The following is a 26,254-nucleotide window of genomic DNA, read 5'->3' as shown; positions in this document are numbered from 1 at the left end:
CGCAAGTTTGCTGCTTTCTGCCACAGTGGTCCTTGGTCAGCTGGCACAAATTGTTTTACAAACGCCACTAGGTCTAAAAACAGTTTGGATCACAACGAACACAGAAACACCCTCTTCCCTTCAGAAATACCCATGAATTACTTCCAATACAGAATGAAAAATTGACAAAGGAAATATGTTGATTGTAAAAATGCCAGTTAGCTTGCATCTACATGAAAGAAAAATGCCATTTTTATTACTTTAGATCATTGTTTTACATGAGTTTTGGTATAGCACAATGTTGAACCAAGGCAAAGAGAGATGAATTAATGAAGTCTTAAGATATCAAGAATTTAAAAGAAAAGGAAGGTCATATTTGAAGGTTAGTGACATAGCATTCATCTTCTGTTGTCACTTTTTCTGTCATTCCCTGTATGCCTGATGGACAGCTTTCACTCAAGTTCAGAGAACAGCATGAAAAGATTAGCTACCAATTAATCTGTATGAAGTGAACTTAATTTCTAGCCAGACTGAGCTTACGTTTTAGCAGGAAGCGTTTTTGGGAAATGTTTATGTTAGAGTTTGCCCTTCTTGACAAGGTGAGACATAAATGTCTACTTTATAGACATGAATTAAGATGGGAAGATATTTGGAGGAAACATTTACTCAAACGCTAAATAATAAAGGCACACAAAGGGCAAATTATACTAGATTTTTCCCACTTGTTTTCTACATCTCATGCAATTCACCTTGATTCCCTTCAGTTTCTGTTTAATGAAGAATGTGGCATTTTCATTACTTTAAGCTTCTAGCACAATGAAAGAATTTCTCTCTTTCATGAACTGCATCATAAACGAAAGGGAGGAAGAGTGTCCTATATCATATTTATTGTTGAACAAAACACTGCTCCACGGCTTAAATTCAGTTTAAAAAAGAGAATTTATTGAACATCTAACACATACATAAAAGGTAGTAAAGACAAATGAGAAGGGGGCAGGATATTGAAGTATACAGACTTTAATGCTGAGTTTTGTATCTTAGGAAGTTACTCCACCTTACAGAGGCTCAATTTCCCCTGATTTAGGAAGGCGATGCTAATGGGTATTGCCTAGGTGTATGTATAAAAACGTTGTATTTAAGAGAATCCCACAAGCTTGGTATAAGGCAGAAAATAAATAGACGTGACATGAATAAGTAGTTTATTACATTTGTATGCTACCTGCAGACTAGAGGAAGCAAGAAACACAGCCACTATGCTTGATTAGCATTATATTCTAATTTGGAATATAAATAGAAAAGAGAAAAATAGAAAGCTATGCATAAACACGTGCATTAAAATGAATTTTATGTGGACTCTTTCATGAAAATGTTCCTAAGGTATTTTATTTTTTTATTGTGGTAGAATACACATAACGTAAAATGTACTCTGTTAACCATTTTAAGTGCACAGTTCAGTGGTACTAAATACAGTCATAACATTGTGCAGCCGTCCCTACCATCCATCTCCATAACTCGTTTCATCTTGTGAAACTGAAACTCTATACCCATTAAACAATACTTCCCCATTTCTTCCTCCCCCCAGCTTCTGGCAACCATCATTGTACTATCTCTGTGATTCTGTCCACTTTAAGTCCCTTATACAAATGGAATTATTCTGTATTTGTCCTTCACTGACTAACTTATTTCACTTGGCATAATATCCTCAAGTTTCATCCAAGTTGCAACATATGTCAGAATACTTCCCTCATGTTTAAGCCTGAATAATATTCCATTGTATGCATATATCATATTGTGCTTATCCATTCATCTGTTGTTGGACACTTCAATTGCTTCTACGTTTTAGCTATTGCCAATAACGCTGCTGCAAACAAGGATGTGCAAATATTTTTTCAAGACTCTGCTTTCAATTCTTTTGCTATCCTGAGATGTGGCGCTGCTGAATCATATGGCAATACCATTTTGATGTTTTGAGGAACTACCATACTCTTTTCCACAGCAAACATAGGGTTTGGCATTCCCTCCAATACTGCAAAACGAATCGCCACATCCTTGCCTGTGGATTTTATTCACAAGTCCTGTGGCTCTCTCTACATCCTGGCCACCATGTGTTATTTCCTGTTTATGTATATGACATCAAAGGTGCAGGAAGTAATGAACTAAATTGGAAGGATAAACATGTAGAAAAATAGAGGTAAATACTGACTACATAAAACCATAAGAATAAGAATTTTGGATGATCTATCTATTATATACCTATTTATCTAACATCTATCTGTTCTTCCATCTGTAATTAAAATATATTACAGTGAGAGAACAGAGGAAAAAGTAGGAAGACATGAATTTAAATTTTAATTCTTCTTAGGTTGTCTCACAGCATCATTATAGGAAAGAACATTTATAGGTCAATATCTGTTAACTATAAATGTAACATTCTTAAAGAATTCAAATATATTGATTTACAGCATGAATAATATATTACAATCCATTCAAGTTTATTTTATTCCAGGAACACAAAACTACAAATTTCATTTGCAATTCAAAAAAACAGAAATCGATACATATGATTGATGTATATACACACTTAATGTATTTTTAAATATACATTTTTTAAAATAGAAATTTTTCTAGGACAAATACTTAAAATATCACTGAAAAAAGTGTTATTAGCTAATACCTTCCTAATAACTCTGGTATTACATAAGAAACCAAAATTAAAATTTCAGGTAAACTTAGAAACTAAAAATTTTAAAAATATTATTCTGTTCTCCATATGTTCATAATTAATATTATCTCTTGTTTTCATTCGTCTTCAGTGTTGCTCTACTAAAATATAACATACAATACTAACTTTTGATTTCTGTTCTTATTACTCAGAATTGTATACATTTTCTCATGCTCTTAATTTAGTTATGCTACTTTTCTATACTCTTGGAATTTTCACATTTGTGTTCACTCTCTTTTGAGTTCCCATAGTATCAAATGAGCTTTTTTCCCTCTTTCTGATTTGAAGATTTATCTTCTCATAATTATTTTGTCCACTCAGTTTCTTTTCATTATCAGTTAAGTGCCTCTCATCTGGCTTCTTTTCATTTATAAGGTTTCCTTTCATCTTAAGCCAGTCTTTCATTTATATTTTGATTCTGTTTTGTGGAGGACATGCTTCCCTGAATTTGATGGAAGAGGCCGAAAGGTTTGTTCAAGTTTTTACCTGATACATTGGATTAAATTATCTAATGTACACACTCTTAATTTAAGTCTAGGGGCGACTGTTTACTCTTGATTTTGTATAGTATTATTTTTCTTAACATCCAAGTACATCTTCATCTATTTGTATAAGATCAAAGAAAATATACTTGTCCAGAACCCTGATTTGTCGGAGTTACTTCTTTCTAAGTAGTAGAGGCAGCAGTTGAGACATGAGCTGGGTTCTGTGTCAGTTTAGAGGGCTGGGCGACATTCCTCCTTTTGGTCTGTATGACTGAATGAATGCAGTTCTTGCTGTCTCGCTCCTCTCCTTAACACACTGAGCCATTGCAGCAGATGAGAAGGAATAATCTTGATCTGCCATTCAGGTGGAACACATGTTCTCTCCAACCACACCCATAGGTTGTACTCACACTCGGCCAGAAGGTATCCTGTCAATGATATGGAGATGTATCTATCTATCTAGATAGATATCTACTTTGGTTTATGCTCTCTGGTTGCCCGTAAATTATCTCCTTAAAGTGAATATCAAAAGAGAGCTTGGTGATGGCAGTGTTATAAAATCCTCAAAATGCAGCACCCACACCCAGAGGAATTTGTAGATTCTGGGATCCTAATTCAGATACCAAACTATATAAAAGGGGAATTGGTCATTGAGGGTTGCTAGGCTCTTTGTTTAGCATATTTGCTCTTTTCATGATTTTGAAATTATTTTAAAAATCTAACCTTTTTTGATGTGCTGCAAGATGATTTGATTTTAATGCATAAGCACTAATTCTCCCCTAAGATTTGTACAATATATTTCCTCTGACAAGCCATAGCCAGCAACTCACTTCACAGCAATTTATAGCATTTCCACGATAAGTTGAATTATTTTTAACTAGACTCTCTTTGCCTTAATAAAAATATGAAGAAGCAATCTACTTGTTCTAATTAGGTTCAAAAGTTGGCAGTCTCTCTCCTGGAAAGAATAATAAAACTTTTCAATGGCCTAATATGCATCTATATACACACACACACGCAAGCACTATTCATAAAACTTAAAGCACATTCTGTTCTATGACTTCATTTGTCTCGCACAAAATATAACGATCTCAGTATATGTCAAGTACCAATTTTTTTCATATGGCCAATTATAGATATTTTATTTTTTAAAGATTAGGGTGTTCTTGAAGCTCTTTCTATTTCTTTGGCAATGAACTAAACATTGGCAAATATGTAGGGTTTCCCACATAAGAACATTATTAACATCAAAATAGAAAGCTGGTGGTAGAAATAATGATTGGGAACACAGAGTCTCTTCTCAACGTTCTAGTTCTGTCACACCATAACTTTGTGATCTCAGGAAATATTTCTCCATGTTGTCATCTCTATGTATAGTTTTGTCATTTTTCAATAAGCGCTTTTTGCTTAATTATGAAGTACTAATTACTATAACCATTATTTTGAGCTTCATGTAAATCAAGAACACATGGACCCCACTTGCAAAACATTGAAAATGTAGTTAGGGATTGGGGGCATAAAGCAACATTTTAAAATGTGTAAAGACAATGAGTAAGCAACAAACTGTCCAATTTTTTAGGGGAAAGTTGCTTACATCAAGAAAAGGCAGGATTAAGAAACAGAGAATTTGAATGATAGCTGGACAATTGGTGTCATTTACAATTGCAAGTCATACAAATGAAGTTTGCTTTTTTAAAGAGAAAAGGAGTTATTTAGAATGGGTCAACCTATTGGGGAAGCAATGTAGTTAGAGACAATGCCCAAAACCATGTGAGCAAATACTCTGTAGAGCACACCCCTGCAATGCTGCCATTGTGAGGCCAATTCTCTCCTTGTCTTGCTACTGAGCCCTCCATTCTGCCTCCATCATTGTCACTGTAGCTGCCACAAAATGATCCCTCAACCACCGCTGCCCAGGAACAAAGAAAGAATTCTGTCCTTCCGCGCTCTCAGATCAATTTCCAACAGCAGGTGAGCCTTTGATGGGCACTATTCAGTTCCCATATCCCTGAAATAGATGCAGTAAAAACATAGAAATTGCCTAAGTGTTTCCCAATAAGACACATATGGAAGCCTGTTTTCCCACAACAGGAAGGGGTTTGCACGATCGGTGTTCAAAGGAACAATATTCCCTGTAAACCATACTTTGCCCATATGAAGAAAAGCAATAAGGATTATTTAGTAAATAGACATGGAATCTCATCCAGGGTTGGCTGATGAGAAGCTGGTTAGCAAGGGGTCTGCCTTCAGTTAGGACAAGGTCTGTGCTTCCCACGGATTCTCTCCACAGCAGGAGGGATGCAAACTTCCCTTTCCTCCCCTGCACCTACCCTCAAATGGCCCAGAGTTCTTCAGGTGCTAGAATTTCTCAATTAATGCTGCACAAAATAACAGACAGCCTTGACTGTCACAGTCTGTTCTCATGAAGCTAGTCTCTGCTCACTACATAAAACAGGAGAGTAAGAACAAGGGTGTTTAACGCTACCCTAGCTCAAACGTGTTCCTCTCTGTAGGATGCCAAGAACCTGGGAACCAGTGCATCTGCTGCTTTCCCTTCTCGGATTCTAGCCCAGACAAAAGAGGCAAGGGGCATTTCTTCAGAGGCCTTGAGCTTCACTACACAATGACCGAGGCTCTACATGCACCCTCTTTATATATTTCTACCTTGAAAAAAATTTTTATATAATATTAATAATATATATTTTTATAGAATAAACGCATATGTTTATTTTATAGACAGATATAGATATACATAGATAAAGATCTCTAGTCAGCCTTTTTTAATGCTGGGCTGATCGCGGTGCCTCAAAACTATAATCCCAGCACTTTGGGAGGCCAAGGTCGCCAGATCTCTTGAGTCCAGGAAATGGAGATCAGCCAGGGCAACATGGTGAAACCCCATCTTTACAAAAATTAGCTAGTATGGTGTCATGCACCTGCAGTCCCTGCTACTCAGGAGGCTGAGGTGGGAGAATCGCTTTAGCACAGTATGGGAAGGCTTCAGTGAGCTCTGATCACATGACTGCACTCGATCTTGGGTGACAAAGTGAGACCCTCTCTCAAATAAAATAAAATAAAATAAAAAGGCTACCACCATACTCACAGATAAGTGTGTCAGGTATATTTGCTGCTATCTTTCCTATATTCTATTTGGTAAAAAAAAAATGCAAAGAACTCTTCTCATTCTAGATTTTTGTATTAATTAGACATTTAAAGTTTATAGCAGAAGAGCTATAATCATGTTTTGTGTGTGTACTCTAGAGACCAGATAGTGCAAACAGATATCAATGCTTTTTAAAAGTATATAAGGTTATTAGAAATATTTTAAACTACCTATAGGTATATATGTATGTAATTGAACTATCAAATGCAAGTAAGATCATTTCCTTAGCATGTGAAATCCACTCAATTTATTAAAATATTTTCTAATATCTATTACAATAATATTTCTTAATTAGCTAACGTAAGAGGAGTTTTAAGACATTTATTTATATGTACTTACTAGATTCAAACTCGATTCCACTATTTTCAGAAATCATACTCTGAGACAAGTCCTTTTTTTATCTAACTATGTTTCTGCCTATATTAAAAGACAGATATGTCAATTTTGCTAATCATGCTTTTCCAAACCTCTCCATCCTGATTATTTTTTGGTTTGTTCAACCAGTCACTCAGAGAATTACTTATATTCAAATTTCTCTCTAGGTTTAACATTTGTGTATGTCTTCTTGTGGTTTTGTCTATTTTTGCTGTATATATTTTATTGACATATATCATACATGCAGAAAAGTACAATGATTAAATATGGATAGCTTGATTAATGAAACACATGTATTTGCTTATAACCATGTATGAAAATAGAACATTACTAAAAATAGTGATACTTCTCCTGCCCCTTTCCAACACTAACCTTCATCCTCAATAGTAACAGATTTTTTTTTTATCATACAGTAATTTGGTCTATTTTCAAATTTTTATTAAATAAATCACAGTATCTAAGTCTATGTTTCTTTCATTGTTGTTATTTTGCTTATAGTATTTATCTGCTAATGGACATGGTAGATTAAAGGCGGCTATACACATTTTTTAATTAATAGATTTTTTGAGCACTTTGTGGCTCATGTCTCTAATCCCATCACTTTTGGAGGCTGAGGTGCGTGGATCATGAGGTCAGGAAATCGAGACCATCCTGGCCAACGTGGTAAAACCCCTTCTCTACTAAAATACAAAAAATTAGCTGATAGACTAACATCAAGATAACATCTGGGTTCTTAGCTGCACTGAGTGAAACCTACTTACATCTTTGTCTTCCGCTGCACATTTCCTTCCACATCACACTCCAGGAATGCCAAGCTGTGCTGGCCTTCTATCCCATTTCCACTATTTTGTCCGGCCGCAGCGGGTTTTTGTGGCTTTTTGCCCCCGCCACCGCTGCTTTCTGCCCCCGCCGCCGCGGCTTTTTGTCACCCCCGCCACGGCTTTTTGTCCCCGCGGGTTTTTGCTGCCGTGGCTGTTTGACCCCGCTGCCACGGCTTGTTGCCCCTGTCGCCGCGGCTTTTTGCTCCTCCCGCCTTAGCTTTTGTCTATTTGTACAGTTCATGGGACTGCAGTTCTGGGAACTTAGTACTGGGTACCTAGTCAAGGAGGCATTAAAAAAGCTTTGCTTATATCGATGCCTTTATCTGAGCTTGAAAGGGGAGAAGAAGTTTGGAATAGGAACATTGGAATATTTTTTAAAAGTGGCTCGCCTAAGAAGAAAAACAAAAAGGGAGTAATAATGGCATTGTGTAGGACAAAATGACGTGCCCTGGGGCTGTGAAGGAGAGTGTGAGTGAAGAAGAAAGGGCAATGTTCAGACAGGCTGGGATTAAAACACTTCTTTGCCCAGGATAAAAAGAGGACAAGAGGTGGGATGGCCTGCAGAGGGCATGTTCTTCTACAAAGCCAGCACCCTAAGTCCCACCGTGTTCCTCCTGCAGGAGGGGAGGCCAGATTTGCTATTTTTCTGACTCCTCTGCTGTCACAGCTGCCAAATGCTGCCAGTGGGCACTACCAGAACCTGGACACTCTTGGGCCAGCTGCCAAACAAGTGTGCCGACGGGAGAGAGAAGGAGAGCTCTGTGACCAGCAAGCCCTGACACTTTGTTAGGCCAACTGGTTTCTTAGTTTGCATCTTGATTCCTGGAACCATCTTGTACCTTGTGAATCCCAACGTGGGATGTGGAATGCCTGCCAAAGGGAAATGTCAAGTTTGCTGGTCAAGAAAAAGGATTTTATAACCTTTGGGCTTATGATTTTTTAATTTTTTTTTTAATATGTGGTCTTTCACTATGTTGCCCAGGCCGTCCTTAACTCCTAGGCTCAAGTGATCCTCCTGCCTTGACGTCCCAAAGTGCTGGGATTACAGGCATGAGCCACCTCATCTAGGCTATAACTTTTTAAAATTGTGGGAATGTTGCTTTTACTTCAAAAAGGGGGAACAAGAAGAGAAAAGGGAAGAGAGGGATAGAGAAAAGTAATACTTTATTTTAGCACAGAGGTAGGAGAGGTTAAATCATGAAATTACACCGAGTGTTGGGATGTCCTGGGGAAAAGGGTGGAGGCAAGTGACTCTGTCTTGCTGATTTCAGTCTCCCCTGATGTCACTGAGGGACTTGGACTATGAGCAGAATTGGGGCAGGAGGGGCTCCAGAGAAGCCCTCCTCGAGCATGGGGGCTTCCAGCCTAACTTACAGTTCCCAGGGTTGTTTGTGGTTGTTTTTAAATATCATGGACCAGCAAAATTAAAGAAAAATAACCTGAAGACAACACTGAATCACCCACTTTTTATTTTGCCAGGGAGAGAATCCTAGAGCTTCAATTATAACATTATCAACACAGTATCATTTTAACATCTCTCACCTCCATTGAAAAAACACACAACTGCATGATAAAAAGCGTCTAAGAAAGTTCAGCTGACCTCCAGACTGATTATTTGGAAAGATTATATATAGTCACTATAAATAAATACTGATACTTACAAATACACATCCATAAGTGTATATGTGTGCATACAAATGATTGTGTGTGTATATACTATGAAAGAAAAATAAATCTTGGGACCCCAAACTCTCTAAGGCAAAGGGGAAAGTTAAGCTGGGAACTGGGTCATGCAAACCTGTCCCCCAGTTTTGTTCCTAAATAATACAGTTACAGAGATGAAAGGGTATATACCTCCCTCACAATTTTCCCACAAGGGAATTCCTGGTTGGCCCCACAATCTTTACCCTAAAGCAGTTCTGTTGAATTTCACTCTGACCGTGTAAATTCATCGCTGATCTTCTCAGGTATGGGACAAAGGACAGAACTGAAAAGTCATCTCTCCACTCACCTGAGACAAATGCCTATCTTACTGCCTCCTCTACCCTCTGTTTATTTAAGGTTATGTAATAATGCAGATTCACTGAGGACAAGTTGAATGCATAAGTGACTATTCCTCTACCCCCTCTCACATGTAAAATGTAGATTCAGAGAATGCTGATCCAAGACTAAAAAGGATGCAACCTCTTGCCACTTTTATCTACCACCCTTTAAAAAGATTTTTCTTCTTCCTCTTTCCCCCAATACCTGCTTTTTTCCCTTTAAATATTGAGGTCCCCAGATTCTCTTTGGAAAAAAGCACAGACCACAGATTTTTCCTATGATTTTGTGTTCTTTTGTCCTAGGCATGTCCTTAACCTTGGCAAATAAACCTCTTAAAATAATTGTGACTTGCCTCTGTCATCTTTGATTTACAACACACATACACTGAGACGTATGAATAGGTTTAAAATATAAATACAAAATATTAGCATCCATTTATTGATGGTATTATATTGCAGGTGATTTTTTAGAAGTGGGTCAATTAGGGGTTCATGTTGAACAGTGCAACATGAAGTATAGCTCAAATATCTACTTGTAGACATTTTTCTGACCACATTTTAAATATAAGCTTATGCATAAGTCTCCTGATGAAAATGGAAGCACTATGGTTAGCTGATGCCATGAAAGTGGTGGAGGCAGCCTGGCAGAGCTGGCTACAACTTCAGGAAAGGGGGTGCTGAAGGACACACTCTGCTTTCAGAGCCCTGCGGGGCTGCATCTGAAGAGTGGTTGCCCAGAGCAAGCATCTGAGAAGGCTGCTGCACACAGCAAAGCTTGGTCATGAGCCAGCTCTGCTTCTGGACCTGGAGTTTATGAACCAGTCACCAATAGAGCTGGAATGAGAAGATTGAGAAGTGTTGCAGAAAGTTCCAAGGTCTTCTGAGCCTTTGAGACATGATAATATGAAGAGGCAGAAGCCAACGTATCATAAGAAAAAAATAAATATATTTAGCATCAACCTCGGTGACCAGTGGGAGTTCTCGTCCCTGGCATCCATTAGAATCACCTGGGGAGCTTAAAATCTAATAGCAGGTCCCACTCCCAGAGGTTGGGATTTAATTGATTTGGGGTGGGGCCTGGGTAACAATATTTTCTTTAAAGCTCTCCAAGTGATTCTAACATGCAGCTAACTTGAAAACCACTACTTCAAAGACAGAAAAGGATGCAGGAAAAATTCCCTCTCATCAGAGGTTCTGAAACTGATTCCCAAATTCTCAAAATTCCCTCTCATCAGAGATCTGCTAACTATTTGCAGTAGGACAAAACATTCTCTATCAACCGAAAGAAATAAAAATATTTTACCCAAAATGTATTTCTTTGACATAGTTTGAGACTGCTTGCTCAGAGACCCAGCAAACAGAAGTAACTCTGCAAAGCTGTCTTTTGTGGAGGACTTTGAAACCTACAGAGAATCTAAATTGATGGAGCCAGGCCTCCCCTTGCCCCACTCTAAAAGAAAAATAATGGAGAGTTTGACACCTTTAAAGGTTTAAGAAGAAAAAAAGCGTTTACCATCTATTCTTTCTTTCTCTCTCTCTCTCTTTTTTTTTTTTTTTTGATGGAGTTTCACTCTTGTCACCCAGGCTGGAGTACAATGGCATGATCTCGGCTCACTACAACTTCCACCTCCCAGGTTCATGTGGTTCTCCTGCCTCAGCCTCCCAAGTAGCTGGGATTACAGGCACCTGCAACCATGCCCAGTTAATTTTTGTATATTTTAGTAGAGACAGTGTTTCACCATGTTGTCCAGGCTGGTCCCGAATTCCTGTCCTCAGGTGATCCACCCGCCTTGGCCTCCCAAAGTGCTGGGATTACAGGTGTGAGCTACTGCGCCCAGCCCCATCTATTGTTTTTGAGGGCTGCTACCTTTGCTAGCCAGGCCTCCTCTTCTCTCCCTCCCATAACCTGTTCTGCCATCATTACCTGTTTTTGAACCCCCATTTTTTCTGTACATCAAGATGATATATAAGCTTCTACACTCCCCTGGTGGTTGGGGTAATCACTCTGTGGTTCTCCCTTGTGTGCATGTTTATAAATGTTTATGCCTTTTCTTCAATTAATCAACCTTTTGTGACTTGAGTTTTAAACAATCCTTTAGAGGGTGAAGGGAAAGTTCTCTCTTCACCCCTACACAGTTGTGTAGGGATTCTCTTTTTTCACTGAAAACCTCACCATAGTTAACAGGCAAAAAGACACCCTGCTCATCAAAACACCAATGAGATGGTACAATGTAAAGTAGCATTATGAAAGCCACAGGCATTAACACAACAAATGTCAACAGTACAAAAATTCCACAGACCACCTAGAAGCCACCAGCCCTTGGTTGCCTTGGGAAGTGTCTGCATGTGTGATGGGTGTGGTTGGCGTCAAAGCTGGCTGAAGGCAGAGCCAGGGCTTCACAGCTTTGCAGCGTTGATTCCGCACCAGGCACTAGGCATACCACACATTCTTGGTATAAATGATCTCATCTAATGTATGTTTGTTCACTCTGCCTTGGCTGCACAGTCCTCCTGTTATTCGTCAAATATGCCAGCCATGTCACCACCCTTCTTCCACCTGGAACCCTCTTCCCCAGATATCTACCTTTTTCAAGTCTTTGTCCAAAATCCACAGACTCTGTCAGGGCTGTCTGAATACGCGATTTAAAGATGCCCGCAGTTGCTCTCTCTTCCTATTGATTTCTTTGTGCTTGTGCTACACTTTCTTCTTTTCAGAGCTTTTATCACTTTCTAGCATCTGTCTATTTATCAGCTATATATCTATGTGATATGGTTTGGTTCCGTGTCCCCACCCAAATCTCATCTCTAATTGTAATCGCCACTTGTCAGAGGCCTGGTGGGAGGTGACTGGATCATGGGGGTGGATTTCCCCTTGCTGTTCCCATGATAGTGAGTGAGTTCTCACAAGATCTGATAGTTTAATAGTGTTATTTATATCCACTTCCTACTTCACTCTCTCTCTCCTCCTGCCACTTAAGACATGCCTTGCTTCCCCTTTGCCTTTCACCACAAGTGTAAGTTTCCTGAGGCCTCCCCAGCCATGCAGAACTGTGAGTCAATTAAACTTCTTTTCTTTATAAACTACCCAGTCTCAGGTAGTTCTTTATAGCAGTGGACTAATACATATGTATATATATAGATGCATGTATGTGTGTATGTATGTATCTATTTATCTACCTATCTATATTACTGTTTATTATCTGTCTTCCCCATTAGACTCAAAGCTCCACAAGGGCAGATAGTCTCTCTCTTCCACTAGACAATGTCTAACCATGCCTGGCATTTAGTCAATAAATATTTGTTGAATTAACAAAAATATGTACTAACACTACAGTAAATTATTATTGTTATAATTATTTAACATAAATCTTCGCTAAAAAATGCTTTATTCTTTAATAAAAAGAAAACAAAACAGATAAAGGAAGAAACTGAAAATAGAGAGAAGGGGGGAAAAAAAACTCCAGGCGGCTGTTGCTGATCATAAAATTATAAGCTTTGTGATTAATGGAAGTATAAAAGTCACATGTGTGGCTCATAAAACTGAGGATGGGTGATTTATATCCTCAGTTATTTTCATTATCCTCCCTTTAGGTAATTGTTTTTTTGTAGTTTCCAAAGTTGACACCTGATAGTCACTTTCCTCAATTTATCAATAGGAATCTGACATCCCAAAGGCTAATGTCTTGATTTTAAAACAGAAATCCCTTCCAGGAATTGCTCCCAAAATACATGCAGGTTGTTCCAATGCCTTGAAGAGTGAGTATGCCTCTCTAATATTTATTAGGAGTTATTCTGAAAATAAACGGAATACAACAAATCACTCCAGTCCCTTTTGCTGACAATGCCTGCAGCCTTTCTCCAGTTCCCTAGGTGCATTGGAACTGCTGTCCCCATTCAGAATTCTGCATGCAAGCCTGCAATCTCTAAAACTCTTACTCAGCAGGAAAGCACATTTAAATATTTTACCTTTGCTCCCAGTGTAACAATAGAAAAAAATTTTATATTTTTACAAGATTTTCACTCTTCTAGTACTAAAATGTTTAAATGGACTCTGCATAGAGGATCAGAGGTTTTCCAGATGGTCAGAAGATGATTATGGCAGGCAGGGAAGAAGCAGAAAAGTCATACATGACTTGATAAAACAAGAAATACAGTTACCAAATGTAGTGTGTTCAAGGCAGGAGACTGTGAAATCATTATATTTTCAAAAAAGAGAGAGTAAGTACATCCCTGTAGAGTCAGATCTTTGCAGTTAAACATTAAAATCTTTATCTTCACCAGATGCATAAAATGGAAAATACAATTTTGACACAGAGAGAAGGAAACACCACCAATTTCAGTTTTACCCTCCCCTTCACAACAAAGCAATTTGTTGTAAATGCATTTAAAGAGGCACCCTTCACCACTACTTTCAGGCAAATGACAGCAGGTTAAAATGTAAAAAGAGCTTTCAGTCCAAATCCAAAATAAGGAATAAATCCAGATAATGTCAACTCACGTGAGTAAAAAGCAAGATGATTTCATTAGAATGATCAAAGGCAGTACAGAATTTCCATTAAAAAATGAATTTGCACACTAAGCAAAAGTGATTTCAATTACTTTTTGCTAAAAACAAAGTAAGTTTGTAAAGTGCATACTTTGCGTGAAATCACCTTTGCAAAAACTGTGACAGCAAAAGAAATATGACCTAACTGACTCTATCTTGCTTCCAATCTCCAAGCTGCCCTGTTCTTTCCTGGGTGTAGGTTGAACTAAGTTTAGAAGAAATTTAGTTTATAGTTTAACTTTGAAGTAAACATGATAATAGCCCCTCCCTAAAACAAACCTCTTCTTTGCTTGTGGACCACACCGCCTTTGTAAAACTAACAAATCATCCACAAGATTAAGAATTATGTCTCAGGAGTCAGGCAGCCAGTGGCCAAAAGATTCCTAACATCTCCAATTGCTCCCATAGATAATATTACTACTATAAAACCTAAAATTGATGTTTGAGTATTTTTCAGACTCTGCATTCTGATGGACTAGCTGGCCCCACCCAGATCAGTTAACTGGCTGATCAGGTCTTGTGGCCACCACTCAGGAACTGACTCAGCCAAAGAGGACAGCTTCAACTCCCTGTGATTTCATCCCTGACCCAAACCAATCATCATTCTCCATTCCCTAGGCTCCTGCCTGCCTAAATATCTTTCAACAACCCTAGTCTCTGAATTTCAGAGAAGCTGATTTGAGTAATAGCAAAACTCTGGTCTCCTGTTTAGCCAACTCTATGTGTATTAAACCCTTTCTCTATAGCAATTCCCGTGTCTCAATAAATTGGCTCTATCTGGGTAGCAGGCAAGAAGAACCCACGGGGTGGTTACCAGTGCTGTGAAATGTGTATCGAGCATAAGGCTAGAAAACATCCTACACCTCCAGAAAGTGGTCCTATGTCATCCATAAAAGTAAGCACAAACTCTAGTTTATTATTTTCCAATCTTACTACGTTCTAAAATAACTATTTATACACCAATGTGCTGTAACTGTAAAGCAGGGATCTAAATGATGGTGACTGGGCTGACTCCATAGGTAAGGGTGTTAAGCCTGCATGGTGAGATATATATATAGGGAGAGAGAGGGAGAGAGAGAGGGGGGTTGGGAGTAGAGAGAGAGAGAGAGAGAGGCAGAGAGGGAGAGAGAGAGTGGGGGAGGAGGAGAGAAGAGAAAGAGAGTCAGAGTCAATCTTGCTCTGTCGCCAGGCTGGGGTACAGTGGCACGATCTCGACTCACTTCAACCTCCACCTGCTGGGTTCAATTGTTGTTGTTTTTTTTAAAATTGAACTTGAACCCTTTCATGCTGGCAAGCATGGACTCTGGTCCTCTACAAATTCTAGCCCTTGTTACAGTTTACACATTTCCCAACGTCTGGACCTTGAGGGTTTTTGTAACCTGGAGTAATCAGAATGGGCAGAAGACATCCACAGACCTACACCTTCCCTGCCATCCCAGAGCTCTCAGAACTTATGGGAAGCTCTTCTTAAACTACTTCAAAAGCCAGTTATAAGTCAGAAATTCTTATTTTATTATAGTCACATAGCATTTATTTTTCTTTTTATTATTCTTAGAGCTGAGATCTCACTCTGTCACCCAGGCTGTAGTGCAGTAGTGCCGTAATACCTCACTGTAACCTTGAACTCCTGGGCGTAAGTGATCTACCCATCTCAGCCTCCTGAGTAGTTGGGACTACTGGCATGTGTCACCACATCTGGCTAATTTTTAGAGACAGGGTCTCATTATGTGTCCAGGATGGTCTTGAATTCCTGGCCTCAAATGATCCTCCCCCCTCCCTCCCAAAGTGCTGGGATTACAGGTGTGAACCCATGTGCCTGGCCTCACATTGTTCTGATCAGAAATAAAATTACTCAGGTTGTTCATGCCCCACTTTTTCAAAAGCATTTGCTGGGAAGGGCTTTGACTGGTTTCTCAAAGTCCCAAGTATCTGCTAAGTATATGCATACTAAAGATAAAGGTACTGTGGCTGCTAAGTATATGCATACTAAAGATAAAGGTACTGTGGCTCAAAGTTGTTCTTCCTTTAGGTGAAAACACGGGGTCGTGCTAGAGTCATCAGAGTCAGGGACTGGATTTCTGGTCCCTGTTTGTATGTGGATAAGTTAACTGACTTCTTTCAGTCTAATCAAAATGAGAGAAGATATCGTTTATTTAAAGATCCTGACATATACTCCTTCAGATAAGCCTTAAATCCTCCCCCATCCCTCCTTCTGGCTTAGGAAAACCTACAACTAAAAACTACAGCCCAATCTCTGCTTGAAACTTTGCACTGCTGAAAAAGATCTTGATATTTTGCTTATATTCTCTTTTGGTTATTAGTTATTTCTTTCCATCTTTTGTATAAGTTTTTTTTTGTGTGTGTTTTGTTTTGTTTTTGAGACAGGGTCTCACTCTGTCATCCAGGCTAGCGTGCAGTGGTGTGATCACAGCTCACTGTAGCCTTGACCTCCCTAGCTCAAATGATCCTCCCACCTCAAACTCCCAAGTAGTTAGGACCACAGGTGTATGTTACCACATCTGGCCTTTTTTAAATTTTTTTCGAGACAGAGTCTCATTCTGTTGCCCAGGCTGCAGTGCAGTGGTGCAATCTTGGCTCACTGCAACCTCCGCCTCCCAGATTCAAGTGATTCTCCTGCCTCAGCCTCCTGAGTAGCTGGGACTACAGGTGCACACCACCATGCCTGGCTAATTTTTTGTATTTTTAGTGGAGATGGGGTTTCACCCTCTCCACTGTATGTCTTCTCTGCTGTGTCTCTTCTCACCTTCAGCCACCAAACATTGAATGGCCATGTAGCTGGAGCCTCAGACACTGGCCCCTTCTGCTAGGGACCCTTAGATGGGCCTCTGAGGAGACTCTCAGTACTGTTTTCCCCAAACTGCTCCTGATAGCAGGAAGCAGTATCCTTATTCTAATGGTAGTTAGATGTACTTCTTTAGAGGGAGGAATGAGGCAGCTGAGTAAAAAGGGGCCATCAGAGAACCTCCCACTGGCCTGCACACTGAGAGGAGTGTGCACTGGGGTGGGGCCTTGGGAAGTTCACGGTGCGGGGAGCCTGGCCCCTTCCCTTCCTGGGTGGAAGCTGGAATTCAATCTGCGAAGCAGGAAGCCTATGCTAGCAGGACTCTCAAACTGCTGAGGGGCCCTGGTTCCCCTTTATCCTTTTTGCTTAATAAATTCCATTTTTCTCACCCTTCAAAGTGTCTGTGAGCCTAATATTTCATGACCATGTGACAAGGACCCCATCTTTATCTGAACTAAGGAAAACCCCTAAAAATGTCCCGTGTCTTTCAGTGCTTGTTGGGTTCACAGCCTATTAAATAAGCCAGCTGCTCTTCACCCTCCCAGACAAATCAACTTAGGGGAGGTGGCAGGGTGAGGGCCTTGGCCCGAGCCCCGGCTGGGGCTGGGCTGTGAAGTGGGCAGGCAAGCAGCAGATAAGACTGTATCTGCAGGTGCAGCATAGCCTCAACCTAGGGCGGTGAGAGTGTGTGGCCAAAGCTGTGAGCAGAGGCACAGGTGGTGACAGGAGTAGAGGTGCCCCATGGGGAACATACTGACCTGTTTTGTGTGCCCCAGGACCAGCCCCGAGTTGGACCAGCACCAGGGGTTGGTGTGTCCCTGTGAGTCTGAGATCTATGAGGCAGCAGCTGGGGACATGATGGCAGGAGCAGTGGTGGCTCTCACTGTAGAGCCTGGTGAGAGGACTTTAGAAGTTGGTCATCTCAGGGCCTCCATGTGCACCACATCTGTGACCGGGAGATGCCTGAAAGTAAGGAGGTGACAGGTGCCCTTGGCACACCTCTGGCTGCTGCTGTCCCCAAGGTCCTCTGGGAGGCACCCCCCACTTTGAGCTCCTTTCTGCCTGTAGCTAGCTTTCCCAGGGCTGGCCAGGAACAAAGGCTGGCTCTGCCTTGCATTCCCGCCACTTAGTCTTTCTCCACAGAGTCAAGTCAATTTCCTTTCACTTCCCCTCCCAAATGCCCAGTTCTTTCTCCCTCCTATCATTCTCCCAGGCTGGTATGGGACCATTTATTTATGGCTTTTCTTGTCTGTAGCTCTATTTATTATCCTATGGGATTTTGTGGAGGCTTCTTTGGAATATTATCTCCCTTCTCTCAATAAAAATTCAAATATCCCAACTTTCCTTTACCAATATCATTCTTTCTTTGTACCTATCAAGATAGTACCTAAGTGAAGGAACCAGGTAATTGCTTGTTTCCTTAGTTAAAGTAGCTAAATCTCAGGACAATTCATACTGAAATATTTGGGGATTTCTTATTTAAAATCAGAATGGAGGTTGCCATGGAAAGACTATATGGTATTCTTAATGGGCTGCTTTAAGTCACCTTGATAGAAGCTGCTTAGTTTCATCTAACTGTAATTTGAACACAGAAGGACAGAAAATGGGGGGTGCTTAAAATAATTGGGAAAGGTGTGAAATGTCATGGCCAGGGGTGCAGAAAATTGGGTGTGTTGTTGGGGGGGGTTCCCCCAAAGGAGTTTACCCATGAGGCTCTGATTACTTTAAAATTCTTACTTTAACACAAAATGTGTCTCCAGATTTATTCTGGTGCCTTAACAGACTTTATTTACCTACTTGTTCTAAAAGAGGTGGGGATGGTTCGTGCTCAAAACTCTCAAAAGACATGAAACATAAATGTAGACTTTGAATGTGTAATATAAAGATTGAAGGTTAAAATGTCAGACCTTGCCTGTGTAAGAGTGTTTGTTGCCACAGCTCCCCCTTTGTCCTTCCCCCTCTTGACAATAGCATCTTGTTCAAAGATAAAAAAAATTGGAGTTTTTCAGTCTCTAATTTGGGGAGGCAGGGGGATGGGAGGGGGTAGAAAAGAGAAAACAATTAGTTGGTATGCCTCTAAAACTTTGCAAAGAGATGAATCTAAATAAAAATAATTCTGGGTAACAATATGGTTCTTGAATAAAAATAAATTTCAAAAATAGAAAACATTGTATTGTAAAGACATTAAATTGAGTTGGTTCATTGGTTTCATTTAAATGCCAGAGATATTATTACTGTAGAGGAAATGTATTATAGCTCTTCTATTTAAACTTTGGTTGGGTTCTTAATTTTTTAAGAGGTAGGGTAATTAAGACTCATGACGAGGGTGACTTTGTAACTTGGAAGTACTATACTCACTTTTCAAGGTATTTAAGGATCGCTTTAGAATAAACAAATATATTATGGAAATTAATTGATTATACCTTTATACACAAAGCATGTAAGTACTTGTGTGAATTTATACTCCACTTGGTGGTGTAAGGAAAGCCTCTGAGTGATTTTACACACCAGTTAGTAGATGGATAGTGTTGGATGAGAGCCCCAAAAATGCTCTTTATTATCATTCTTTAGGATTACAGCACAGTTTATGTATGTCTCATTTGGCCCTTTCCAATACACATAAGGCCTGTGTATGTTCTCCCTATGTACTGTTAATGAAGAAATGAAGATTTAGAGATCTCACATGACTATGGAAGACAGCTACTCAACAGAACTAAGGTTCCATGCCCTCACAATGGCATGGAAGTGACAGATATGCTGAATTTACTTTTTAAAAAATTTAAAAACTCCAGAATACATCTTGTTTGTTGCCTATAAAATAGACCAGTCTTTTGAAATGTACTGCCATGTTGATTTATTTTATGCAAAGTGGATTTTACACAACTCAAACCAACATTTACCTCTTCATTTTTTTTTTTTTTTGTAAATAAAGGAGGGTCTCAATATGTGACTCATGCTGGCCTCAAATTTCTGACCTGAGCTCAAGGGATTTTCCCATCTCAGATTCGTGAGTAGCTGGGACTACAGGCATGCACCATCTTGCCTTGCTCCATCTTATGTCTATACATTCATTTGAATGAATAAGAACAAAAGTGGAGGTAGCGAGATAGCCTAAATGCAGCAGTCAAATAGAGTTGATAAATTTTTATAAATGATCACATCTTTCTTTTCTCCTTCTATAGATACATCTTTGGAGTCCAACCCTTCTGACCAACCAGAGGCAAGCACAATATTCCTGAAGAGCTCTCAAACAGATGGTGAGACAGCATTGTTTTTTTCCACCAAGAAAAAGAGTGAAAACCCTTGTTTGATCAGATGTATTTTAGAAATAATTTAGAAAAACTCACATTTAAATGTTTCAACTTTTCACGTTTACTTGTCTTATTTTAACATGTGATATACTTTCCTTTAGTTGTTACTGTGTTAGTGAAATCATGTAAACTTCTTGTTTATACATTTTGCCATCTTTTTATCAACACAATTAATTTGTCATGTGATGGAGGAGTCATAGGTTTACCTTTATTTATAATTCTTTGTCCGTTTTCTCTTCGTTCAAAGAGTACCTTTTAAAGATGAATGATAGAACTTAGTCTTCAGCTTGGTTTTCATTTAAACAACAACAAAAATAGTTGTTCATCCTCGGTGATTGAACCTGTGATTTTGGCCTCCTGTTACACAGTGCTCTGACCACATGCGTTTATCACATCCAAGTTTATGCTACTCAAAACTTTTAAGTTATTAACCTTTTCATTTGATGTAATGTAAATTTAAACATGCCCTTCTCTTGCTTATTTTCCTTAGTGTTATGATAAATCCTCATTTGTTTGCTAAAAAGCCATACACAGCCAAGTTTTCCAGTTGATTTAAGCAGAAAGAATACAGGTGAGGACCTATAATAATATGGGAAGTAATGCAGCACAGTAAAATATGGGAGTTTGTAACTTTTCTTTTTGTAGTTTGAGTAGACTTTGCCTATCTTGAGTCAGTTATTTCTGGTTAGAATTTGTGTTCATTTTTGCATAACTATAAAGAGATACCTAAGGCTGGTTAATTTATAACAAAAAGAGGTTTAATTGGCTCATAGATCTTCAGGCTGTACAAGCATGGCTTCAACATCTGCTTCTGGTGAGAGCCTCAGCAAGCTTACAATCATGATGGAAGGCAAAGGGGAAGCAGGTGGTTCCACACTGTGAGAGAGGGAGTAGAGAGGGGAAGGGGGAAGGTGCCACACTCTTTTAAACTACCAGAATGAGAATTTGCTTATTACCATGGGGATGACACCAAGCCATTAGTAAGGAATCCACTGCCATTACCCAAACACCTTCCACTGAGCCCTATCTCCAACCTTAAGGGTCACATTTTAATATTAGATTTGGAGGGGGAACATATCCAATCCATATCAGAATTGTAATTCCCAGTTCCTTCCAGAGGCATGGGCTTCCTACACCTAGAGAGCATGGAAGCAGTACAACAATAGCTATTCCATGTCCCTCACTCTTCAGTGGTAGGAATGTTTGCCTGCAAGGCCCTTCCAGCCTCAAAGGCAGAGGCAGTGTAGGAAACAAAGCATGGCCCAAGTCCCTGTTGGAAGTTTTATTATTCTGGCCTATTTTAAGAAAAAAGTGATTTTTTTTTCTTGTGCAGCAGACACCATGTCCAATTAGGTTTGTATAATAATTTTAAAATTTAAATTTAAGATAGGTTACAGTTGTGTAAAGACCTTTTTTTGTTTTGTTTTGTTTCATTTTGAGTGACATATTAGTAGATGACCACCACTAAGTGTGATTCAAGATGCTTACAGGGATTCTGATGCATCTAGAGATAGGTGCCTGGCCAGCAAGTAGTTCTCACAGCTGTTAGCTCTTAGAGTCTGATAATCAAAGTAAGCTATGTGTAAATACACAATGAGAGAATATTAATGGATCATGGATCATATATGCAACAGTTAAACTTTTTTATTAGCTAAATTTTTCATCTGGCCTAATTTTTTGCCCTTTACTTTTGTACAGGAGTATTCTTTCATTTGTATGTAATAGAAACAAAAAACTTTTGACCTAGTTTAAGGTCAAAAAGTAAAATTAAGTTTTTAGATTTTACTTTATGAGATTTATCGTGCTAGATAATTTAAATTATAAATTGCTGAAAATAATTTTTTTAATGGAATATTTTCTCATTTTACATAGGAGTAATCAATAAGATGTTAACAACTACTTTTATTTTATGGTATTTGTATCAGAAGTGACCAGATTTTTTTCATTCTTATACAAGAAAAAAGAAAAAGCAACTATACAAACCATGTAAGTAAACAGTCAAGATGTTAAGAAATTGATAGCTTGACATAAAAGTATGTCTCTCTTGATCCCTTTAAATTATAATAGGGCCCAGTGGTGATAGCATGGAGATCTTTTTGTGGATTTTCTAAATCTCTTGTATTTTCTTAAGTATCAAATTTATCCAGAAAAGTCTTCAGCTTAGTGTGTCTATCTTTTAAGGATTTCTGACATTTAAGTTAAATTTCAATAGTCTGGTTGTGGTATAAAGATCTGCTTTACATATTTAATCTCATGTTTAATGAAATAACAAAAATAGAATAGCTAAGTTAACTGTTAGCACTGTCTATTGACTTTCTGTCATAGCAGGTGAAAGCATACCTTCTTCACTACACCATGACCTTATTTTTCTCCCTGTGTTTCTTCCAATTGTAGCACATTTTTAAATTAAATCAGTAATATTTACACAATTATGACTATGCAAATTTTATTCACTGTTAAGTCATTTGGTGTTTTCACTGTGCCTCTGCATTACATATCCTTCATTCTTTCTCTGAAAAAGTTTTGAAATCTGAGCACTTCTGCAATTCTCCTAGATCTTCTGTTTCCCTAGTCTATGTTAGTTTATCCATCCAAATATAGTAAGTAGCCTCTGTGTGCTCTGTTTGCTTTCACATCAATTATTTTTTAGCATGAAGCTAATTTTCTGATTGTATTCATTTGCCTGTTTTCTAACAGCTGTTTTCCCCCCAAGTGTTGTAACATTTATCACTTGCCTTTCAAAGATATTTTCCACCTGCTAAAACACATCTGTTCCTTTTTTTGGGGGGGCGGGGGTGTTGGGCGACTTTATTTGGCCTTTTGTCATCCTAGTTCAGTATAGAGTGCCTTTCCCTAGATATGCTCGATGTCTGCTTTTCTGTGCTAGCTCCTTAAAGTCTTTTGGAATCTCACATAACTGCCGTCTTGTGTGGGATTGCCTGAGTCCTAGATTCTGTTTCCCGCTGTCCTGTTATCCTCTCTAGTTGTACTTAAGCACATTTTCCTGGCTGGAGATGTTCAGAGATCTGGCAAGTCTTAAAATCCCTCCTCTTTGATAGAAAGTAAACCTCTAGGTTGAATCTAAATTTTATGGTTCTGAAGATATTTTGCAATTGTGCTCTCATTACAGCGTTGCTCTTGAATCTATTGCCATTGTGTGATACATTTTTTATAACCACGTTTTAAGTATCTGTGGAGGCTTTTTAAGAGCTTTTCTGTCTCTGAGATTCTGAAATTTCATAATAACAGCTTGGTAAGGATCTTTTCATTTTATTGGGGCTACTAAGTCTGCAGACTATCACTTCTTGAGAATTTTTTAAATTTTCTCTGTTCCTTATTTTCTGATAGTCTTGTTATTCAGACGCTAGGCTGCTTAGACCAGTATACCTGCATTGGCTTTTAATTTTTCCCTTTCTATTATTTTCAGTTTGTCTTTTTATTCTAATTCTGGGATATTCTGTGACTTTATCCTCTACTATTTCTATTGAATTTTATATTTTTTAAGAGTGTTTTAAGATTTTTAAAAAAGTTTTGCTCATGATTTTGACTGGTCCCATGAATCCCTTTTTTCTGTTGTTTTGATGTCTTTTGTTGGAGGCTTCCCTCCAATGTGTGGTGGTCCCTGGCTTTTTTTATTTGGAAGCAGGACTTCTATCAACTGGTAGCACTCAGTGTGAGGTTTTGGAAGCCAAACTAGCTTTCCATTTTGGGGACCTCAGTGTATTATCTGTAGATCTTTATTAGAGACAGTTTAGTTTCTTCTGAAAATGATCTCCCAATTTCCTGCCTGGGAAGTAAAAGCATGGCTACTTGGTTTCCAAAAGCAGAGTTAGGGAAGAAAGTTGGAGTTCCATTTTTGGTGTACAGTTTTCTTGATATTTCAAGTTTAAGCCATGGTATCTGTGAGCCAGAAATTATCAGGTTTGATATATCCAGACAACACACATCTAAGTTTCTTATCAGATGGGAGGACAGGTGGACTTGGGGCTCTGGTAAGAGATTTTCAACTGACCTTGCTCGTGTTTGTTTTACATTTTACCCCACTTTCCAAAGTGCCATTTGCCTCTAAGTTCACAGCCTGCCTTTAGTTCTGCAAGACAAACTGCTTTGCTTCTCTTCCAGTCACTTTCTGCAGGCACCAAAGTTGTGCTTTGTGTTATTTACCACTCCTTTATCTACTTTCTATGTCTCAGCATTTATTAAAAATTATCTCTGTCAACCTCCTCTCCTGTTCCTGTGTGTAACCATTATTTTATGACTAATGAGACTTCCAGAGGGTGAGAAAATAAATCTGTGGTCAATCTATTATATTTAATCCAAATTTAGGACCTACATGTAAATGTAAATCAAAGTTTAATTTCAATATAATTAATGATATTAATCCAGACAATTTTTAAAATTATGTATCTATCCTAAGCATATTATACTTATCTCCTAAAGCCTTGTTTAATATTTTCATTCAAACTTTATGATCCCATTACTTCACAACATAGATGGAGCTGTTTTCATGAATGCCCAAACTGTTAGAAATATTTAAGTTAATTAAGATTTGTTTATTTTTAGCCTGGTCAACATAGCAAGAGCTCATCTCTACAAAAAGGTTAAATAACAAATTACCCAAGCTTGGTAGCATGTACCTTTGGTTTTACCTACTCAGGAGGCTGAGGCAGAGGATTGCTTGAGCTCAGGAGTTTCAGGCTTCAGTTAACTATAATTGCATCACTGCACTCCAGCCTGGGCAACAAAGTGAGATCTTGTCTCAGAGAAAGGAAAAAAGTTATTAATTCTTTAAAAACATATCTAAAATTTGTCCTGCCAAAAAGGAGAGATAAAAACATATACTTCAGTTTTTATTTTATTTATTTATGTTTGCTGAGAAGAATCCTGTACTTTATTTATTCATTATTTCCATAGGTTTTTTGGGGAAGAGGTAGTTTTTGGTTACATGAGTAAGTTCTTTAGTGATGATTTGTGAGATTTTGGTGCATCCATCACCTGAGCAGTATCCACTGAACCCAATTTGTTGTCTTTTATCCCTTACCCTCCTCCCAGCATTTCCCCCAAGTCCCGAAAATCCATTTTATCATTCTTATGCTGTTGCATCCTCATAGCTTAGCTCTCACATATGAATGAGAATATAAGATGATTAGTTTTTTATGCCTGAGTTACTTCATTTAGAATAATAGTCTCCAGTTCCATCCAGGTTGCTGGGAATGCCATTAATTTATTCCTTATGATAGCTGAGCGGTATTCCATTATATATATATATATATGTATATATATATATATATATATGTTTATCACAGTTTCTTTATCCACTTGTTGATTGATGGGCATTTGGGCTGGTTCCACATTTTTGTAATTGTAATTCGTAAATTGTAATTTGTTTGAGTTCCTTGTAGATTCTGGATAATAGCCCTTTGTCAGATGTACAGACTGAAGATTTTTTCCAACTCTGTGGGTTGTCTGTTTACTCTGCTGATTGTTCCTTTTCCTGTGCTCTTTAGTTAAGTCTCACCTGTTTGTTTTTGCTGAATTTGCTTTTTGGTTCTTGGTCATGAAGTCTTTGCCTAAGATAGTGTCTAGAAGGGTTTTTCCAATGTTTTCTTCTAGAGTTTTTGTGGTTTCAGGTCATAGATTTATGTTCTTGATCCATTTTGAGTTGATTTTTGTGTAAGGTGAGAGTTGAGGATCCAGTTTCATTCTCCTGCATGTGGCTTGCCAATTATCCCAGCACCATTTGTTGTTGAATACACTTTACTTTCTTCACTTTATGTTTCAGTTGGCTTTGTTGAAGATCATTAGCTATAGGTATTTAGATTTGTTTCTGGGTCCTCTATTCTGTTCCACTGGTGTATGTGCCTATTCTTATACCAGTACCATGCTGTTTTGGTGACTATGGCCTTATAGTATAGTTTGAAATCAGGTAATGTGATGCCTCCAGATTTGTTGTTTTTTCTTAGGTTTGTTTTGGCTATGTGAGGTTCTGTTTGGTCACATATGAATT

Source organism: Pan paniscus, chromosome 8, assembly GCF_029289425.2.
Source record: "Pan paniscus chromosome 8, NHGRI_mPanPan1-v2.0_pri, whole genome shotgun sequence".
Lineage (NCBI taxonomy): Eukaryota > Metazoa > Chordata > Mammalia > Primates > Hominidae > Pan > Pan paniscus.
The sequence above is the reverse complement of the archived record's forward strand: the minus strand, read 5'-3'. Positions refer to the sequence as shown.